At 50.6% G+C, this 19,598-nt stretch overlaps 1 protein-coding gene across 2 annotated transcripts in view; it reads left to right on the top strand.

Annotated features, from left to right (window-relative positions):
* Positions 1-19,598, top strand: part of MBP (myelin basic protein) — a 117,163-nt gene that overhangs the window by 24,094 nt on the left and 73,471 nt on the right. The window lies entirely within an intron of this gene.

The following is a 19,598-nucleotide window of genomic DNA, read 5'->3' as shown; positions in this document are numbered from 1 at the left end:
ATCTCCCCTGACTCGTGGGGGGGCAGGCAAGGGAAATCACTCCTTGTCCTTGGTGCCTAACTCCACGGAACCTGACACGTGTTACAGCCACAGACAGATGGCAGTTCACAACGTCCTGGCACTGAGGCCGGGGCGCCCCCAGCGCCACGTGGGACCGAACTGAGTGGAGGCCCACCCCCTTGTCGTGTTGCGTAGCACAGTCTTTATATGATAACAACCCACCCAGCAGCACTGGGTCCTTCCTGCTCGGTGCTTGGACCCCATTTCTGTATCCGCCGGCTGCGACATGTTCCGGAATTTGCTTTCAGGTCTTCCCCTGCAAAGGAATGAGTGAGAACACCCTGTTCTTGCCCATGTTTTACCTCAACTGAAGTTGCAAACAGCATCATCTAGTTTCTTGACTCACGATTTCAGGCCCAAGGTGAACGGGAAGGGAGTTACGTGTCTGTGACGTTGCTATGGGTTTGGAATCCTCCCTTTCCCGCCGAAAGGGGAAAATTTTATGAATACTTCAACGATTCCAGTAAATACTGAACGGGGACTGACTTGTTAATTTTTAAAGGTCAAACCATTCTAGCGATAATCTCATTGTCATAATGGGCAGAGGGGTTGAGCTCTGTGCCGGGTTACCGTGGAGCCTGGAGATTCGGGGACCGGGGTGCCCTCTGACCCAGAGCAGAGTCTCCCCCAGAGGTGAAAGTGGAGAGGGGCCCTAGGCGGAGCTCTGGCCTGTCAGGGCCGCGGGAGCGCAAGTCTTGTAGGGACAGATTTGCGACTCCGGTTCTAAACGCCACTCTGGGGCTCTCAGTTTCTTTCCTGTCATTGGACCTCATAAAACCCAGAGACATGGTCTTAATTTGTTACTTCTACCTAAGTAAGGTTGTTGAGCACCAGTAAAGCCTACACTTGAGGCTCTTGTCTCCTGACATCTGATGTGTAACGTTTGGATGGTTTGCAACATTGGAAATTTACGGACACTGGTTCCTGCAGGTGTTGTTAGGTGTAAAAGCTCTTTGTAAAAAAACTGTTTTGTAACTGGACAGAAAATGTTTGATGCCTTTCAGAGCGAGTGCCAGAGATGTTACACGGCACGTAAACTTGTACCAGGACAGAAAACAAGTACACGAGCTCCTGCCATACTGTTGCCCATTCTGTGTGTTTCTGCATGTAATCCTGTGAGGCGTGTTTTGACTCGCGGGAGAGTGGAAGGAAAGCTTCTGTCGTGGCAGGGTGCTGGGCTGACCTGTTAGTGGGGGGCAGCTGCAAGGCAGAGTCCCTTCCCAAACCCTGGCCTCCTCCTCTGGCGGGAGCTGCTCCCTGGCCTCTCCACCCCTCACCTCCCGCATCGTGCCGTGCACGAGGGTCTTGGCATTGGTTGTTTGCACAGCTTCCTGGTCCGGCCGGGCCCTCTGTCCAGCGCTGGGGAAGGAGACGTAGTTGCTTCCTGCCGGGACCTTCCAGTCTCCAGCTCTCGGGTGTCTGCCCGTGACTCAGCACCTTGTGCCTTCTTACTGGCTTCTCTCTCCTCCTAAAGAGGATGCAGGAGGGAGGAGCATATGGAAGGGATTACTCTGGAGTTTCTCCAAAGGTGAAAGGAAAGGCCCCCCTTTCCACCCTGGCATTGCTGGTAACCGCTGGGGCGGGACGCACGGCCGCGTAGCAAGGTGGCTGACAGCCCTGTGCCCGTGGCCCCAGCACAGAGCAGAACACCCCATGGTGAGTGTGAGGGACAAAGACCCCAGCCCCGGGAGGAACCACGGGAACAGAACGTTTCCGTGATTCCTTCCCGTTCCCAGAAATGAAGAAACCCCTATTTTGCCTTTGATTCCCCGTGTTTTTAAGAGTCGTGGTAGAATTTGATTTCCAGATAGCGCCAGCTCACTAACTTATCAGCTCTTTATCAGTCGCTCCCTGTCTAGCAAGGTGACTTGGTAGAACCAAAATGTCCCAGCCGCCCTGGATGACCCAGAGGGCGCCCACGTTTGCTGCTGAACCCCCCCCCCCCCCAACTCCCGGCTCCAGGCCAGACTCACAGGGTTCTCAGCAGGCCCCTCCCACAGAGGCTCCGGGAAAACTGGTTCCACAAGCTAAAAATAGACTCCCCTGCCTTTGGGGAGGCTGCACCTGGCCGATGGCCCTGGGGAAATGGGCAGGACACCTGCACAGGGGGAGGAGACATTTGGCTCACTGGCTACTACAGGGATTCCTTACCTCTCGTCAGCTTGAATAGAAGGTGTCAGACCAACTGTTCCTTGGGAGGAACTGCGTATGCAACAGGCCCCGAGCAGAGGGTCCGTACATGACGGGCACTTGGGACATGGTCTTTATGCCACGGGCCCTGAGCAGAGGGTCCACAGAGGACGGGCCCTGAGGTTAGGGTCCATACACCTCAGGCACTCCAGGCAGAGACCACGTATGTTGCTTAGGCTGCCCTGGGTTTGTATCCCACTCGGCGTGGGACCCTGCATTTCCCCGTTTCCCAATTTCCTACCTACCTTAATGAATTAGGATTTCCAGTGCACTTGAACTATTTCTTAACATCTGAATTCTCAGGTTTGTCCGTTTTGTTTGTCTGTCTGTTTCTGTTTTTGAACACTGACATCAGTTTCCTTGGGAATGAACTTTAAAAAAAGGAGCCCTTAAAATCCCCTGATTTCTTTCTTCTCCCGTGAAAGTAGAGGGTGTCACTCGTCAGAATCATTCCTACTGGAAATGTGAAAAATAAAGACAACCAGTAGTCTGCGTTGACATATTTTCTCCTTTTTCCAAAATGAGTGAAGTCAAGTGATGAGTTAAAATGTTGAAATCCTAGCCAAGCACAACAGTCCTGAAAACCTGCTTTCATCTGGGGGTGGCCTGGACTTCTCCTCGTGGTCGTACCTGGCCTCACACACTTTCTCCACAGGTGCCTGGCCAAGTTTCTGGAGGTTTCTGTTTAATCGGCCTAAGGAAAATTAGACCACACTGAAAAACAAAATCTGAGAGCTTGCAAACATTCACATCTAAGTTTTACAGTGGGGAGTAACTTCGTACTTTGGTATTTCCAATTAAACGGATTATCTGGGCTGTTATTCAAAGCCGAGTGCGTGCCAGGCACCAGCCCATGCACGTTGCCTCTCCGGGGGCATTCACATCCCTGAAAGTTCATTCGCGTATTTAATGATCATTAAAACCCGCTTCCTTGATGAGACTCTCCAGAGAACATTCGAAGGATGCTCTGAGAAAAGAAACACCAGTTTGCAGATGTACAAATATACCCAGCAACGTGCGGACCGTCTTTCCCTCTGACGGGAACTTACGTTTCCTTTGAAACCACCGACATCCCAGCTGTATAAGGGGCAGACCTTGTCCGCCTGCTGGCTGGTTCCACAAGGCCACGCTTCCATGGAGCCCTGGGTCCAGCAAGTTCTCATCCCAGGTATGGGATGGATGCTGTTAGGTTGCCCGGCCTGTTTGGAACGCTCCGTTCTGGCTGTACCATGCTCAAGGGTGAGAAGGAGTTCTGTTTGAAACCATCATTGGTTCGAGCTAATCGTCTCTCCTCCCCACACGGAAGTCAAGTTCAACAGGGTCCTGACCTGGGCCAGCTCTGCTCGTGGATGTGTCCCCAGGCCCCCTCTCTCCCTGGCGCTGCTTCTGAGGGGGTCCTGACGGCACAGTCTGTGGGTGAGTGTGGCCAGTGCACCCCTCCCACCGCCAGCTCCAGGTCGCCCGGGCTCCCCCGGGGTCGCCAGCCTGCGAGCCCCGGGCCGGGCGCCTGTACTCCCTGCAGCCGCCCAGGCTCCAGCCAGCAGCCTCGTGAGACTGACTGAGCATGGAATTCACCCGGAAATACTTCCCTTCCTCATTTGACTGCAGTGCGTTGGCAATTGTTAGAGCCGTAAATGCATAATGTCTAGTTTCAAGGCACATCACCTAAAGGAAACTTTGAGAACCCAGATAATTCTTGTGTTAATCGTATGTTTAAAAGCTTCGGGAACTGAAGGGGTGCCTGGGTGGCTCAGTTGGTTAGGCATCCGACTTCGGCTCAGGTCATGATCTCGTGGTCTGTGGGTTCGAGCCCCGCATCGGGCTCTGTGCTGACAGCTCGGAGCCTGGAGCCTGCTTCGGATTCTGTGTTTCCCTCTCTCTCTGCTCCTGCCTTGCCCACACACTCTCTCTGCCTCTCAAAAAGTGAATAAACGTTAAAAAATATTAAAAAAAATAAAAAACAAAAAAAAAAAGAAAGCCTGGGGAACTGAAAAGCAGAAGGTGTTTCCTTACAGGCACGTACCAAAGTTTGATGGTCTGAAACACGGACACATCTAGACAACATCTGGTAAATTCTTAGACGGCGAGGTAGAGACTTCCACTGTGCCTTACCCTCAGCGGCACTTCAGAGCTCGTTCTCTGTCAGTCCTGGTCTCTGTCTCTGCGTCTCTGTCTCTCTCACACACACACACACACACACACACACCCCTGTAAAGGATTCCTCCCGACCCCGACGGTGGAACGTTCAACTGTCTCTCAGATGCATGTGGCCCAGAAGCACGTGATGTGCGGCTAGCACGACCCAAGAGCCACATTTGAAATGTTATTTATTTTTAAATCACTTAGACTTAAATGGTCTAAGTTTGGGGGTGCGGCACGGCCCCGCTGGATGTTCCGTCCCCGTCACCCTAATCCTCAGGGTACCTGGAACCCCGTCAGATGAGCGTCAGCACCTTTCTGTCGGCGAAAAGAATTCTGGTCTCTGTCAAAGTCATATAGTTTCGTGCAAAGGTTAATGGTGAAGGCAGAAGGCAAAATCCCGTGAACGACACAAACACAGTTAGAAGTACCAGAAACTACCGAGGGTGATGCTGGCACCCTACAGCCTCCGACGGTGAGAAAGAGGTCTCGGGGCGCCTGGGGGGCTCAGCCAGTGGAGCATGTGACTTCAGCTCAGGTCATGGTCTCACAGCTTGTGAGTTTGAGCCCCGTGCCGGGCTTCACCCTGACGGCACAGAGCCTGCCTGGGATTCTCTCTGTCTCTGCCCTACCCCCCTGCTCTCGCTCTCTCTCAAAAATGAATAAACATAAAAAAAAAAAGAGAGAGAGAGAGAGAAAGAAGGTGTTCTTGCCCCCTGCAGCCCGGAAGGCCCACAGCATGTGGCTCTGTCTCCGTCTCGCTCCAAGGCGGGCCGCCCGGGTCAGAATTCAGGCACGTGCGCGTTCCAGCTGTTTCGGGGTTCAATGCGCACTCGAGTCCACCCTCCTGCTTGCTTCCAGAGAACTTCAGTGAGCGCCGAAAAAGAGAGAAATACAATAATGTGAAAGACATGCCCTTTGAAAGAAGCCTTCCAAAATCTGTGAATAGTCAATAACCTTCTCATTACAGTTCTGGAAAACTCACCGTGAGTCTGCATCCGACTTGAGCACAAGCCAGAGAATGTCATGCGAACCATCTTCCTGCCGCTGGGTTTTGTAAAGTCACGTTTGTGCTGGGGACCAGAGCCAGCTCTGGGGGGGGGGGCTCCCAACCCAGAGGGCAGGTGTTTGTGCCCCACAGGGAAAGGCCGCAGTGCCCACTGGTGGGCATGTCGGTGCTGTGTCCGAGATACAGAGCTTTTTACCAACATTACAGAATCGTCTTACTAAGTGTTTACAGCAGATTCTAGAACGTGTTAAGTCAGCAGTGCTCCTGCCTGTAGGACGGACTCAAAGAGAAAGTCCCTTATCACCGATTTGCGTAGAAACACGACCCTAAGGTTGACTCTGCCGTCGAAGGGTCAGAAGCAGGCACTTGTTTCGTCAGCTGACGCAAGAACGCTCACACCTTTGCGGGTCGGGCGGCAGTGAGTGGACAAACACCCGTGTAATTACCGAAGACAGAAGGTGTAATTAGTGACACAGCCACCCCTCAACAACCCTTAGTAAAAATAGCGCCGGGCTGATTGTGACGCGGTGCCCCAGGCCATGTAAACCCACGAGCCGAGCTGTCAGCAGCCAGCCTGTGGACCGTCAGCCCGCAGGCTGTCCCGTCCTGCCCCCTGCCCGGCGCCCCCGTGGCTTGGAGCCGGCCACCCTCCACCCTGGGGGGACCCCTTCCATGCCCGCTCCTCCTTCGAAGCCAAGGCCTCGGGATCCTGGGCCTGCGGTTGGGAAGGGCTCCCGACGGTCTCCCGGCTCGGGACCCCGAGGGCTCCGGCGTCTGGTTTGGGGCTTGAAAACCCCATGGCCGGGACACCCGTGCGACGCTCATGTTCCGTGTCCTTGCGTGCTACCGTAGGGTTTCTGAGGTCTGCAAGTTCGTGGGCAAAGCTGGTTTTTATCAGAAACTGTGACCCAGTTCGCAAGCTGCTAACTTGAGACCCGAGCGGTTGTTAGATGTAAGTGATATATTAACACTGGTTATTAAAGTGAAATCAGGCGCCAATAAAATAATTGCGTAACACTACAGACGGGACAGAACACGCACCAGATGTCACATGTCCTCCGTGTTCGCCCGGCCCGCAAACCTGTCTTCTGTCTCCCGTCCCGGACTTATGTCCTTGGCCCTCGAGCAGCTGGTGGCCTGAGACGAGGCGGCCGGTGCTCCTGTGAGACAGGCCTGTTTGCCGTCTTGTTTCCAGCTGGATGCACCGAGCTTTCTTACTTCACTGGCTGATCTTCCCTAATGGCTCTGTCGCTGCGTCTGTGGTGCTCTGTTATTGTGCGTGTGCGGACGGGGAGGAAGGGGAGTCCGAAATCTTGCCCTAGCGTCAAAGGGAGCACGGAGCGAGCAGAAGCACAGCTCCTTTCATTTCGTGTGTGTGTGTTTCAATCGAGAAGGCTTTTGAGCTTGTGATGAGTGTGATCTGTGTGAAGCGGTTTTTAATTCTCTTTGGGGTTTACCTGTGACCGAAAACATGGTCTCGGGTGGGGCCGAGCACATACTTGTTCGTGAATCATCAGTGACGTGGAGGGTGTTAGACGGCAGGGGGCGGGGGGCCTCTGGGACAGGTGACGAGCCACGTTTCCCGGAGCCGGCCGTGCTGGGGCTGAGGCCGCTTTGGGTGCTGAGTGGCTGTCATCACCCCCAGTGACTCAGTCCCTTGCCGTTCTGGCAGCTCACACAAGGCTGGCTGAACCCCGTGTCACGGTCCAGGCCAGGTGAGCTCAGGGACGCCACTGAGGAACTTAATCTTTGAAGGCAGATTTGTCTCTGATACCGACAGGGAAAAGCATGTCCTTTCATATGAAAACTCTGTGCTGCTTTATTATTAAGAAAGAACGTGAGAATGCAGGCTGGTGCAGCCCCTCTGGAAAACAGGATGGAGGTTCCTCAAAAAAATAAAACTAGAACTACCCTACGACCCAGCAACCGCACTACTAGGCATTGATCCTCGGGATACAGGTGTGCTGTTTCGAAGGGACACGTGCACCCCAATGTTTATAGCAGCACTATCGACAATAGCCAAAGTATGGAAAGAGCCCAAATGTCCATCGATGGGTGAGTGGATAAAGAAGATGTGGCATATATATACAATGCAGTATTACTCGGCAATCAAAAAGAATGAAATCTTGCCATTTGCAACTACATGGATGAAATTGGAGGGTATTATGCTAAGTGAAATTAGAGAAAGACAAAAATCATATGACTTCACTCATATGAGCACTTTAAGAGACAAAACAGATGAACATAAGGGAAGGGAAACCAAAATAATATAAAAACTGGGAGGGGGGACAAAACAGAAGAGACTCATAAATATGGAGAACAAACTGAGGGTTACTGGAGGGGTTGTGGGAGGGGGGATGGGCTCAATAGGGAAGGGGCACTAAGGAATCTACTCCCGAAATCACTGTTGCACCCTATGCTAACTAATTTGGATGTAAATTTTAAAAAATAAAACAATAGAACAAGTTAAAATTAAAAAAAAATTATAAGCAAGGGACAGAGAATATAAAAAACAGTAAGGTTTGAAATAAGTTAAATACAATTTTTTTAAATGAAAAATGTAAAACTCAGTTGACAGGTTGAAGTAAACGTTAGATACAGCTGAAGAAAAAATTATTGAATTAAAAGCTAGATACGGAGAAGTTACTTGAAAGTAGTCCAAAGATACAAAAACATGGAAAATATATGTTCCTAAATTATGGAAAGACACAAAACACTGATTCCAGAAACCCACTGATGGCCTTAAATAACAAATACATATATGACTATATTTATATAGTTAGTCATCTGACATTTTTTTTGAGAGAGAGAGAGGGCGCAAGTGAGTGAGGGGCAGAGAGATTGGGAGAGAGAGAATCCCTCGTGGGAGAGACAGAAGCGAGGCTCACCGGAAGCAGGGCTCATCCTCACCCAAAGAGGAACTCGAACTCATGAACCGTGAGATCATGACCTGACCCAAAGCCAGATGCTTAACCAACTGAGCCACCCAAGCGCCACAGTCATCCAACATTTTACATGAAACTGTGGAGCACTAAATGGAGTGGGATATCTATAGAAGCCTGAGCAAAAGGGATGGTTTTAACCTGGTAGCTGGAAGACAGAAGCAGTGGGAGACTCTCTAATGTACCTAGAAGAAAATAAATGTCAACCTAGAACTCTATACCAGCAAAAGTATTTTTCAAGTCTAATGATGAAATTTTGAGTTTTTTCTATCTCAATGAAAACTGAAAGTTTACCAAAAATTCTCACTGAATAAAACTCTAAAAGTTTTCCTCACTCAGAAAGAAAAACAAGAGAGAGAACATCTTTATATTTCGTAAAACCCTCTTACGGTACTTTTAACGAAACGAAATGTAAAAATCCAGGTGTCAAAATGTTATTTCCTATCTTTTCTCACTTAACTCCTTTGGCAGTGTGGTTTTAAACGTTTAAATTTGGAAGCAGGAGATTTTATGTGCTGGAATATGCTTGTGAAAAGTTGTCTTCCGTGTGTGTGTGTGTGTGTGTGTGTGTGTGTGTGTGTGTGTGTGGAGGGGGTGTTTCGAGCCCGCCAGCCCCAAACGCCGTGAACACTAATCACCAGCCTCCAGCTCACCTTCTCCTGCTCAGCCCAGCTCCGCAGTCAGATGCATTCAACCTAGTCTCCTAGCCGTGACCTGGTACCTGCATTACTTTAATTGTCCTATAGTTAGGCAAAAACCTAGATAAAGTTCATTCTTAATGTTTCTGTGGCTATTGGTCCTTGCAAAACAGACTGTTATTTAATGCACCCTAAATTACACTTGAGCACGAGGCATGTGTAACCAAACACGGGCCATACGTCAACAAGTAAGGCAAGTGGGTGATGACATTAATTACACACGGCGTGGTAGGATTAGGGCAGGGAGGCGTGTGCTCCTGCCTCGAAATTGCGTTAAGACACGTAAGAAAACACCAGCGTCTTCAGATTTAAAAGTAAAGGCTAGCTCCGGTGTTGCTTTCCGATGTGTTTGAGGAGGGCCTTGCCGGCTCAGCTCTCCCTCCAGCCAGGCCGTCCTCTCCTGCCCCCGGGGCCCGGCCAGGCCGCCTCGCACCTGCTGTCTAGTCTCTGGCTTCTCCCAGACCTCCTCTTGCAGCTACTCTGTGTCACTGTGCTCATGCAGAACCCCACCCCCAATGCCAGGTCCCTTGTGTGTGTCTCTGGGGTTTTGCCCCGGATGCCAGCACCCACTCTCAGCCCATTTCCTCACCCGTGAAAGGTGCCGTGGGCACCCCGCTGGCCCCGAGCACTGAGCCATTTGTGTGCATTTGGGCATCTCGCCTGTCTGCTCTGCACGCACTTGTGGGGCCCTGCTGTCCCCAGGCTCTGTGCTACGATTTAGAGACACCATTTTACACTCAGTGAGTGGAATTTACAGAAGCCGCTTCTGAAACCCTGAACTCTGCATGCATGTGGTCCCAGGTGGAGGCTTAGAGCCCCCGTGGTTGCAGGAGTGGCTTTGCGAGGACTTGTGCAACAGCAACCGCTCTGGGGATCCCAGCACCGCCTCCAGGAGGGACCAGGGCCCCAGGTGGCTCCTCACTGTCCAGACCTCCTCCCCCTGGTGCCTGAGGAGCGTTGAAAGAGGCCAGACCAGGGGTGCCTGGGTGGCTCAGTCGGTTAAGCGTCTGACTCTTGGTTTCAGCCCAAGTCACGATCTCCTAGTTTGTGACTTTGAGCCCTGCATCTGGCCCTGTGCTGGCAGCACGGAGCCTGCGTGGGATTCTCAATCTCTCCCTGTCTCTGCCCCTCCCCTGCTCATGCTATCTGTGTCTCTCTCAAAATAAATAAACAAACTTAAAAAAAAAAAAAGAAGAAGAAGAAGAAAGAAAGAGGCCAGACTTGAGCCAGATTCAGTGGGGCAGGGGACGCAGCGGCTGGCCTTCTCAAAGGGGAGTGGTGGAACCCCCAACCAGGGATGCCCTCAGACACCACAGCTCCTGGGAGCTCTTGGCTTTCTGGGCAGTGGCCCCAGCCCAGGCTCATCTCAGGGCAGGAAACAATGAGAGGAAATGGCATGATCGAATGTATGTCCTTGTCTTTCTATGAAGTAAGGCCTCCGTGAAAGCACGTGTGTCTAAGGGACACCCAGTGACGCTGATGGCCACGTTCGCTTCATCGTCTAGGCTGTCCTGGCTCGTTGTTCCTGAGACGCTAAAATCATGGGTCTTAGATTTTTTTTTCTATTGAATTAATAAAAAGGCTCTTGTGGCTGCCACCCACACACCAAATAAATTGAATGCAAAATCCTTTTTTTGTCCTTCTATTCTACTTTGTCACAATTACAGTGTTCTAAAAGGTTCATTGCAGTGCATTTCAAGGTGAAATGTGATGTGGTATTTGTAGAATATTCCAAGAGTGTATGATTCTTCCTTTTGACGAGCCGTGTTTAATGCACAGACTCTTCTCGTTTGATGGTTCGAATGCAAAGTATTTAGTTACTCGGTTTAGGAACATTGCATTTCATGCCTTTCTTGCCAGCTCTTCAGTGTTTTAAAAAGAAAATCAGTCTTTGATTTTCTGGTCTTTGTTCGTGAACATACGTGATAGCACTCTAAGTACTAGGAGACGGAGTGTGGTTTTTTAAAGTCACAGTTCCCACAGTGCTCAGAACACCAGGATGCTTCACGAACAACACGGAGAAACCCAACGGAGCGCATCTGTCCTGGGTGACCCAGCCTCCACGTGACCTGTCAGGTCCATAAAGACTTGGTTCAAAATATGCTTATAATTTGTATCTTCATCTAACTAGACGCTGCCTTGATTTTATCGTCAGTTGCGAAACAAGAGAGGTCTGTGGCCTGAAAAAGAAAATTTCTCCTGAATGTGCCTTTGCAGCCAACGTCACGTTCAGACCCTTGATGGAGGGAGGACTCGATCTTATCACCCCTGGTGATCGGACCTATCACCACCTGTACTCGTGAAGTTCTCCAGACATTCCCAGTCTCTTAATGGAGTCCACAGGCGTAGCCTGATTGGTTTCTCCGGCGCCGAGAGCCCGCTGGGGCCAGGTCTGCGGCTCTCACGGTTCGGCCCCCATCACAGGGACAGCAGGGTTCCGCTTGGAAGACGAGCGTGTGCGTGGCCCAGGGATAATTCCGTGTGCAGCGCGAGTGTGTTCGCTTAGAGCGAGGACACCAGAGTGCAGGTACAAGTCTAGTTCTGTGGGAAATTTCTCTTTCTGTTTGAATCCTACTGCATTAACACGCTCATGAAAGCCTGTTTGTTACTTAAAAAAACGATTTTACGTTCACCTCTTCTAAAGTACGGAAAATAGAAGATACAGGTTTGCAAAATAAGTTAATGGTAGCTGGCAGGCTTCCCACACGGGGCCGTTGGGACCCTCGTGACCACTTTCAACAAGGAGGCCGGGAGGCTGGCATCGCTGAGGGCTACGGTCAGAAATACAGAAATGTTAGACCTTATTGTCTTTCTGCCCTATCCGCATTAGGGGAAGCAAGTAAATAAGCATGTGCAGGCATGGGGGCATATGTTTGGGTCACGTAAGTAGGACCCTGAGGTTTTTATTACATACAACCAAAGGCAATGCATTCAGCTTCCAGTTGAGAAGATCAGAGGTTTCCACCGCCTTGTTCTGTGTTCAGTAATGTAGAATATCGGTTGGAACTGAATGAACTTCCTTACGCGAATGGCCTTTCAGTGCGTTTTAATCGAACTTGCAATTTACTCTAGAACTCTAAGCGAAAGAGCCACGCTCAACAGTCTCTCTCTCCCTCTCCCCCTCACACCCTTCCCTTATGTGACCATCCTTCTCATTTAAGACGTGACCGGCTGATACAGCAGTAGCTTCCAGGAATAAATGGCAAGATATTTGTGTTCCGAAAATAGAAGTCACTGTGTCCGGTTACGCAACGGGCCCCGATAAACAGTCTTGCCGTGACGCTGGTCAGTGCTTGTTTTGCTGTGACTTCTGAAAGTCACTGTTTAAATCAAACCCTGGGCTCATTTCTTTGCCCTGATTATTGGAACACCGCAGTCCTAATTACACTACAAAATGATCTCGGCAGAGACGGTGGCTTTAACACTTAAGTCGTTAAAAGAGCCACTTCCTAATCTAGGGTAACGGCTCCATAAACCGCCTCGAATACTGAGCTCCAGACTCCCTTCCAGTGATGCCGGGACCTTTCGCTGTTAACTGCCTGCAGGCCCAGCTCCCACGCTTTTTAAAAACACCTTTATGAAGATGTCATTCACATGCCGTACCATTCACCCATTTGAAGCGTACAATTCGGTGGGTTTCTGGTGTATTCACAGATATGCAGGACAGCCACCAACGGTCAATTTTAGCTATTGGCACCATCTCAGAAAGAAGCTGTCATCCGCTCCAGCCCTCAGCCTCCGTGCCCCGGCCCTCAGCAACCACCAATCTCTTTTCTGTCTCTAGGTTTCCCTGTTCTGGGCATTTCACCCGAATGGAATCATCTGATATGTGCTCGTTTCTGTCTGGCTCCTTTCATGGAGCATAATGTTTTCAGAGTCCACGTAGCACGGGCCAGCGCTCCGTTCTTTTTTACGGCTGAATAATGTTGCGTTGTGTGCACGGACCACATTCGGTGTATCCATTCACCCACGGATGGGCATCGGGCTCTTTCCACCTTTTGGGGCTTATAAATACCACGGCTAGCAGCAAAAGCTCATGTATGAGGTTTTGTGTGTGTATGTGTTTTCTTTTCTCTTATATAGTTTCTTAATTAAAAAAAAAAACCTGGATTTTCATATACTCTTGTTAGCAGAAATGCTTGCTGTGTTTTCTTTGATGCCATTAAAACAGACAGGTCTGGATAAGGAGCCCTGACTTTGCAATCTCACCCCATGGAGACTTGTGACATCGTTGTTTGTTTTTTTCTTTCTTCTGGGGTCTGCGATATTGAGCAGGAGACGTTTTCTGTGCCTTTGTTCATAAATGCATTGGAGGTAATCACTGTCGCCAGGTGTAGAAATAACCAGCCTAAGATTTAGAATAAAGTCTTCCAAAATTTTAATCCCCCACATTTCAGAAACCAGTCTGGGATCCTAGCACTGAATCCCACGCGGTCCCCACAGCGGATGAGCCAGCTATGTGAGGAATGATTCCTCACCTTTAACGTCATAGCCAGAATCTCACCGGGTCCTGGCTAGGGGGTGCATTCTGCTCTTTTTCTTTTAACAAATAGTTCTATTGAGATAAATTCAGATACCGTTAACCTTCACCCATCTGAAACGTACAGCTCAGTCCTTTTTAGTATCTTCCCAGGATTGTGCAGCCATCACCACAATCTGACTCTATAACGTATTTGTCACCTCTCAAGGAGACCCCGCAGCCACTAGAAGCCCCCACTTAACCCCGTCCACCCCGGGCAACTGCTAACGTACTTCCAGTCCCTCTGGATTTGACTGTTCTGGACGTTTCGTGTATAGGTGATGACGCAGCATGGATTTTTGGCGACCGCCTCCTTCCGAATAGCACAGTGTTTTCAAGCTCATGCCTGTGGCAGGTGGCAACACTTTGTTCCTTGCTGTTAAAGAATTATATGCCCTTGTAGGAATAGGCCGCATTTTAATTATCCATTCATTCGCCGCTGGTCATTTGGGATGCTTCCGTCGTTTGGTATCGTGAATATGCTGCTATGAACACTCCTACACAGGTTTTTGTGTGGACATCCGTTTTCATTTCTCTCGGGCGTGTACCCAGGAGTGGATCTGATGAGTCCTACTACGGCAACTCTGTGATGAACTGTGTGAGGACCCATCAAGCTGTTTTGCGCAGTGGCTGCACCGTTTTACTGGCAATGTCTGAGGGTTTCCGACTTCTCCGTGTCCTGACCAACTTACTGTTGTCAGTCTTCTTGCTGGGATCCGTCCTAGCGGATGCAAAGTGGTGCCTCACGTTGTGCTTTCGACTGTATTTCCGTCACGCACGATAATGTTACGCATCTTTTCCTGTACTTACTGGCCATCTGTCTGTCTGTCTTCAGAGAAATGCCTCTTCAGGTTCTTGGCCCGTCTTTTAAAACATTAGGCGTTTCGTCTTTTCATTGTTGGATGGTAGGAGCTCTTTACATATTCTGGACACGAATATCTTATCAGAGAGATGATTTGAAAGTATTTTCTCTCTGTCTCCAGGTTGTCATTTTCCTTTCTTGATGGCGTCCATCGCAACGCACAGGTTTAACTTTCGACGAGGTCCGATTTATCCATTATTTCTTTTGTGCTGTGTTCCGGCGTCCCGTCTAAGAACCATTGCCAACGGGCCCCTTGTTCTAAATTAAATCTGGTTCTCACCTTCGGTTTCTAATCCGGTCAGGTTGTCCCCTCTCTCAAATTAAACTCAGAAGAGTTTTTGATGACTTACAAAGTATTTGAATTTGTTACCAGCAAGCACACTAGTGAATGGCTTCACGGTTTTCTCTCCTTCTCAAATACTTCTTTTGGTCTAGACCAGGGGCTCTCAGCTAAGAGTGAGCCTCCCTTCCCATCTTCAGGGACACTTGTCAACGTCAGGAGACATTTCTTGTTGTCACAGCAGCAGGATACCATGAGCATCGCGTGGGTAGAGGCCAGAGACGCTGCGAAACATCCCACGGTGGACAGGAAACCCTACACCGCACAGCCAACACTCGTCCAGCCCACAGTGTCAGTAACACCACACCGAGAAGCCGTTGTCTACACTGTCTGAGGCCTGCCCTTTTGCACTAATACCTGCATTCTGTGTCTGCATTCTGAGTCTGCAATAAGGGGGACACGCCGTAGAGATGCGCCATGAGTCTGGCTTTCATTCTGCTTCAGATTCTTTACTTCGATCCTAAGAGCTTCCATTGTTTTGCTAGTTTCTTCTGCTGCTTCTCCAGACCCAGCCTAGAGCAGGAGTCAGTATGATCCTTCGTTTCTTGGGTTTTTTTTAACATTTATTTATTTTTGAGACAGAGAGAGAGAGAGAGAGAGAGAGAGAGAGCATGAATGGGGAGGGTCAGAGAGAGAGGGAGACACAGAATCTGAAACAGGCTCCAGGCTCTGAGCGGTCAGCACAGAGCCCGACGCGGGGCTGGAACCCACGAACCGCGAGATCATGACCTGAGCCGAAGTCGGACACTTAACTGACTGAGCCACCCAGGTGCCCCTGATCCTTCGCTTTTAAGAAACAAACCAAAATTGCGGAGTAACGAGTGCAAGTTGTAAGAACTATTTCTATTACACCCCCAACACAGGCATACACACACATACACACACTCTCTCACACTGATACACACAGATACCCACACATAAGGTACACACAGACGTGCACACACACACGCTGTCTCACATGGGTACACACAGATACACACATACACTTACACATAGACATACAGGCACACACACACACACACTCATACTCGGGAATTTTTACTTCCACGGTTTCAGACAAAGTTTATCACCACATTTAAATAACAGGAACATACAGGAGGATGTTTCCATGCACATAAAATAGCAGTGATTTGACCCTCGCTCCGCCCTAGCCCATGAAGAGCGGCTCAGCCCCAGACCGCATCGGCCAGACAGACCTTGGCCGTGGCTTCTCCTCTGCTTCGGTGGCACGTACATCTTTGGGATGCAACCGAAGGATGGAGCTGTAGGCCTTCGGCGTGTACACGGCCAGCCCGTACAGGGCTTGACTCAATCTGAGCGTAAGAGAATGTTTTGCCTCTTGAGTAAAATAAAAGAGAGCGAGGGAGAAAGTTTCCCTTAGCGTCCACAGTTCTCCGTACAAACGTGCCGGCAGCCTGGCCTTCGCGTCCCCGGTGCCCGTGCCGCCCAAGCCACGGCCGAGGAATCGTCACCCTGCCCCGCGCCCTCCGGGGCCGGGTCCCCAGCAGCCCTCCCCTCCTGGGAGCCCGCGTCACCTGCCGGTGGTGTGGGGTCGGGGTGGCTGCTCTTCCCACCTGACGAGTGCTTGGCCCTGTGACCTCTGTCCACAGCTCTTCATCCCCCGCTCTGAGCACGTGGGGACCGTGTTCTGTCCCTTCGCTGACTCTGGAGCCTGGAGCTGGGAAGCTTGAGGGTCCTTCGGAGGCTCACGTTGGGGGAGATGACGGCCAGTGCTCTGTGACTCTCCCCTCATCGCCTCCCCGGCTCCGGCAGGCCCGCTCCGTGGGGCCAACTCCTCTTGGCTCATCGAGCCGCTTTCCTGGGGGCTTGGTGAGTGGGGGGGTTGCTGAACCAGGCATGTCCTGGGCAGGGCCCAGGAAGCCCGGGCAGGGCCAGGAGCCTTCCCCGCCTCGGGGTGCACAAGATTTGGGCGGGCTGGGCGGTGGAGCCATCCCAGCCCCAGGTGCAGCCCCCGGCCGCGTGAGGCTGTCTGGGGCTGTCTGGGCCACGTGAGGCACGCTGTTGACATGAGCCGTAACCCCCCCCCATCAGGAATGCTCTGCCCCCCACCCCCGACACCTTCTCCACCCTTCTGTCCAGACCAGAAACGCCCTTTCTGCACATCTGCCTCGAGGTTTCCGTCTGGGCTCTGACCTGAGAGGCTGGTGCGTGAGCACACATCATCGGAACCTCTCTTGGCTTCAGTGACCTCAGTAGTAAAATGGGCCGGTTGGGTGGCCTCTGGATTCCTCCCAACTGTAGAAGTCTTGCCTCCCCCTGTGTCCTCTGAACTCGGCTGAGCACAGCTGCCCTGGAGAACTTTGAGCTTGAGAAGGAAACATGTCAGGTTGGGTTTGACCGTGAAGCGGTCAATGCCAAGAGACTGCGCCATCACGTGGCCGACGTTCGGGAGGCCGCCTGTTCTGCAACCAGCTGTTAGGAGGACGCCCCAGCGTCTCTTGTATTCTACACATCCTGCAGGCAAAGCCTCAGGATGGTGGGGGGGGCGGGGCAAACATACTGTCTCTTGTACAGGATTCGGGGTCCCTAAGCCAAGATCCTTCTTCCAACAGCACAACCCCGCACATCGGGTCCGTGCCCACTGACCTGTAAGAACCGGGGCTTGGTCCCCACGGGCCCGTAGGAACCTGTAGGAACCGAGTGCCCAGATGATGAGGTTCTAGGACTGCTGTGGGTAATAAGCCATCTGTGGTCTCTGAGCCAGGAGTCTCCTGTCTTCCGTCAGCACCCATGACGCCGACAGGCCGGCTCGTCAGCCTGCAGCCTGCACAGAAGTAAGATCTGGGGTTTTTCACTGCCTTCAACACTAACCTGGTGTCGGTTCTCTCCAGAAAAGTAGATAATGCAAAAATGTCTACTTTATGAACCGATCTTCTACACTTGTGCTGAACATCGTTTGCATTACAAAAACAACGAATCGCTGTGTCATTTTTCTTCTGGGGGGGTCTCAGAAAAGTAGGTGTGGTATGGTTCCTACAGCAAATACACCCGGGGGTGGAGTCAAGCTTGCATACCCCGCACTTGGTTCGACTGAACGCCGGCTGGCTTGTTTTCCGATTTCATTTCTGACGTGTCCGCCTTGCTTACTGCACTGTGAACTCCTCCAGGAAGCCCTCTTGTCTTGTCCCAGCCCCAGCTCCCAGCACGTTTGGGTGGGAACCAGTCAGTGAGTGACTGAATGGGAACCTAGTCAGGGAACTCAAACCAGACCCAACTCCCTGCGTCTAAGCCTGTGAGTCCCAACTCAAGTTTTATGAAATCACATGAAATGCCATCTTCTTCTAAGGTATTGCAGACTTGTCAAAATCACTTCTTTTTTTCTTTTTTAAAGCAGCCCGTGGTGGGTCACGCCTCAGAGTCCAACAGTTTAAAATGGTCTTGCGGTTTAAAATACCACTTTTAATGTCTTTCAACATCTTTCCTCTCTGGATGCCTGTTTTTTAGTTTGAATCAGAATTTTGTAAATTGTGTAATTTTTTTTAAAACTGTGACTCCAGGGTTGCCCTCTCTCAGAGACTTTTTAATTTTTTTTTTTTCCGGATGTTGCTACGGTGATTAGAAACTTATCTTCTGGGCCATTCCTCCTAAAATTGTTGCTTCCAGACCATCAGCCTTTCAAAAACTCAAGGCTGATTAAACGTTTTTTATACTTACAATTCCGTGTATGTGTAAATAGCTACACCTTAAGAAAATCTCTTAGGATGGCTGCGGTCCCTGGATGGTGGGTTAGGTCGCAGGGAAATGACTGGACAAGATGGGTACAAAGTTACAAGTGGCTGAACAGACCAGGGCCTAAAATAATTAAACCCGGATGCCTTTTACCAGTGTTTTGGTTTGTTTGCAGCTTTGGTAGGTTTGACTCAATTTTATCCTTTGTTGTTCCGCTTGGTCCTCATGGAGGCGACCCTGAATCGTACTTCCTGGGTACCAAGGCGAACCCTGTGAGTTCCCAGGTCCCTCTCTCCTAACACCGAGCCTAGTGCAGGACCCACACTGGCCCGCGAGGAACACTTGGATGCTTAAAGTTTAGAAGTCAAGGCCAGGTGAGGTTTTTGTGTTTTGTTGGTTTTTTTAATGTTTTATTCACAAAAAAAATGAGAACGTTCTCTGGTTTGTAAGTAGGTTAGGAGACTAGAAATTCCTTAATACCAAAAAAAAGCACTAGAAATTCCTTAATGCCAAAAACAGTGCCTTTCTGTTTCACTATTCATGTTAACATCCAGAGCTATTTGTGCTACATATAGAGGGACGTAGAGGGACTCGTGTTCATTTCCTGATGCTTCTGCAGCAAAGGTCTGCAAACCGGTGCTAAAAACACCAGGAATTTGGTCTCTCACACTGTTGGAGACCAGAAGTCCAGAACCCACGAGTCGGCAGGGATGGGTCTTCGGGAGGTTCTCATGGCAGCTGCGTTCCAGCCTCTGTCCTAGAATCCGGTGGTTTCCAGCAGTCCTTGGCTGGGGACGTATCCCCCTGTTGGCTCACGGCCCCCTCCCTGTGTTTCTGTGTCTGTGTGTCTGAACTGCCTCTTATGAAGACACCCATCGTGGCTTAGGGACCCACTCACGGCAGTATGACCTCTTCACAGCTGATCTGCAGGAGCCCTCATTCTTGTTTGAATATTTTTTTAACATCCAAGGATGGACTCAGACTGGACACAGGCATGTGGACCCCTGAGGCGCCCTCCTGAGGCTGGTTGAGGGCCAGATGCGGGTCTTTGGTTTGACCTGATTAGATTTCTGTCAAATCTGGAGGAACCAGCTCTTCCCTGAGCACAGACGCTTCGCCTGGCTTTGGTGGAGCGTCCCCCAAGCAGTG

Source organism: Panthera pardus, unplaced genomic scaffold (genome assembly GCF_024362965.1).
Source record: "Panthera pardus isolate Hobbes unplaced genomic scaffold, ASM2436296v1 HiC_scaffold_15, whole genome shotgun sequence".
NCBI classification, from domain to species: Eukaryota; Metazoa; Chordata; class Mammalia; order Carnivora; family Felidae; genus Panthera; species Panthera pardus.
This window is presented reverse-complemented; position numbering and strand designations above follow the sequence as displayed.